This window comes from Rhipicephalus microplus, chromosome 5 (genome assembly GCF_043290135.1).
Source record: "Rhipicephalus microplus isolate Deutch F79 chromosome 5, USDA_Rmic, whole genome shotgun sequence".
NCBI lineage: Eukaryota > Metazoa > Arthropoda > Arachnida > Ixodida > Ixodidae > Rhipicephalus > Rhipicephalus microplus.
The window spans coordinates 59,668,621-59,671,120 of NC_134704.1; the positions used below are offsets into that span (position 1 = coordinate 59,668,621).

The 2,500-nt window shown below is 50.0% G+C and overlaps 1 protein-coding gene across 2 annotated transcripts in view; it reads left to right on the forward strand.

Moving 5' to 3' along the window:
- LOC119174491 (uncharacterized) overlaps positions 1-2,500 on the forward strand; it is a 791,579-nt gene that overhangs the window by 244,674 nt on the left and 544,405 nt on the right. The window lies entirely within an intron of this gene.

Below are 2,500 nucleotides of genomic sequence, written 5' to 3' on the forward strand. Positions count from 1 at the left end.
AAATGCTTTGGAGCAGTCTCTTTGGGCGCGGAACCTGCTAGCTCTTCTTCCCGGCGAAGTGTCCGACGCATTAACTTGCTTGTCTAGGGAAGCGTTTGAGAGCTATGACGAGGTTAAGGAAGTGCTCTTGAGACGTTACAAGTTGTCACCCGAGGCTTTCAGGCAAAGGTTCCGGTATGCTGAAAAGGGGAATGAGTCACATGTTGACTTCGCGTTTCGTCTTAAAGCCGATTTAATTGAATGGCTCAAGGGCGAAGGTGTTTATGACGACCGCGATAAAGTGGTGGAATGCGTTGCATTGGAGCAATTCTACCGCTGCATCGAGGATAATGTCAGACTTTGGCTGCAGGACAGACTTGGGGAAGTACAGCTAAACAAAGCAGCAGAGTTAGCTGAGGAGTATTATACTCGCCGAAAGTTGCACAGCAGGGCAGTGCGCGTTGAAAAGTATGAGAGAAAAGAAGGCTTTTCAAAGAAACCTGATCAACGGAAACCCGCTCCGCACCGTAATTTCAAGAAGGACCCGTCTCTTACGAAGGACAGTGTAGGGGAAGGGCAAACAGAAGCGGAGAAATCGAGTGAGGTTTCTACCACACTGGCATTTGAATCGGAAAACAAACGGAAGCCGCTAATCTGCTACAACTGTAAAAAGGAAGGGCACATCGCGAGAAACTGTCAGGAAAAATTTGCCTTCGCAACGATCCGAGAATCAGAAAAAAACATGCGGTTGTTGGAGCCGTATCTCCAAGAAATTAGGGTCAATGAGAAAACGTGCCGAGCACTTAGAGACTCAGCGGCAACCATGGACGTTGTCCATCCTTCATTGGTGTCTTCGGATGACTTCACAGGAGAATGCGCGTGGATCAGGCAAGTCGCCGAGGAGCAGAGTGTTCGCTTACCAATCGCCACCGTTGTCATTGAAGGCCCGTTCGGTAAGCTTTGCACCGAAGCGGCTGTGTCTGCCGCGCTGAATGGTCGTTTTTCTTATCTTTTCTCCAACAACTCGGAGCAGCTTCTCAAAGAGCAGGGCAAATCGTTCTTCCCCAACTTAGCGTGCATGGCTCCCACGCGATCGCAAGCGCGAAAGCTTTCGCGGAAGCTTGACTTGGTTCCATGCGGTGAACTCTCAAGTGACCTTGTCGGCGGGTCGACGGAACCCCAGAAAGGAAATTTTCCGCATGAGTCATGTGAGCAGTCACGCGAGCGGCCCGTCGCGGGAGCGGCCGGCGCGGTATGCGCTGGGGGAGACGACGTGGCGCCATTGAGTCAGAGCGAGAGGGTTGCAACGCTCTCGCCTGTAGCGGAAAGTTGGAGCGAGCTGCCGAGAGTTGATCGAGAGACGCTCATTCGAGGGCAGAGTGAGGATCTCTCGATTGAAGCGCTAGTGGAAAGCCAAATTGAAGCGCTCGTGGAAAGCCAGAAAAACGCGGCAAAAGTGCTGTCGAAGGAGCACTACGAGAAATCGGGGAAGAAGCGCGCTTTTGAAGTTGATAATCAGGTAATGCGGCTGCAGCCATCCAAAAGGAACAAGCTTGAGGTTGATTGGGAAGGGCCCGCCAAAGTATTATCGAAGCCTTGCGATACAAATTATGAGGTGCAAGTAGGAAGGCGGCAGAACAAAATTTACAACTTGATGAAACCCAATGTTCAATATCAAGCGGTCGTAAATCGGCTGTTGAAGGCTTCAGAGGAAGAGGAAGCAGAAAATTTGAGTTCTAGTGAGGTGATCGAAGGGGGATCGAAAGTAATCCGGGAGCAGATAAACCTAGAGCCTAGCTTAAGTGAAGGAGGACCTGAGAAAGAGAACCTGAGAAAGATTGTTTCCGAGTTTGGGTATGTGTTGTCGGACCGTCCCGGAGACGCGACGGTGGTCGAACACGATATCGAGCTAAGCGGTGAGGAGTCAATCAGTAGCAAGCCGTATCGTTGTTCCCCTGTACAACGTCGAAAGTGTGAGCCGCTCTTGGTGCCGCATAGGTATCGTCGCCTAAAAGTGGCCGGTTACTGAGGTGGAGCATGTTGCTCCACAGCGCAACTTTGACGTTCGCTAAAGAAAAAAAAAGGGAAAAGTAAACGTTAATGCAGGTGCATTGAGCAGTGCGTTCTAGCTAGTACCTTCTCAACCTTTCGGTTTCTGGCTGGCGATTCGGGGCAAAATTTTGACCTCATCACGACCTGGGCTGAGCGCTCTCGTTCAGAGTGATCTCAAGGGGCCAACTTTGTGGTATTCTTATTCGTTACGTTGTTGTACGTGGAAAAAAAATATTGAGTTGTCATTTTAAGAGTCTTGTGTCCCACATGTGCCTCTTGATGTAGAGGGAACAAAATTCCGATAGACACGTAGATAGGTATATGTTGTACTATACTTTGTCTGGTGTTCTGTCGGGTGACCGAGGGCACTTGCTTGTGTCGTGTGTTGTCTGTTGTCGAACCGTTCTTAGCAAGTTGCAGAACCATCGACAAGTGCTGAAACCGAAGATGGTCAGAAGAGACGAGTGAA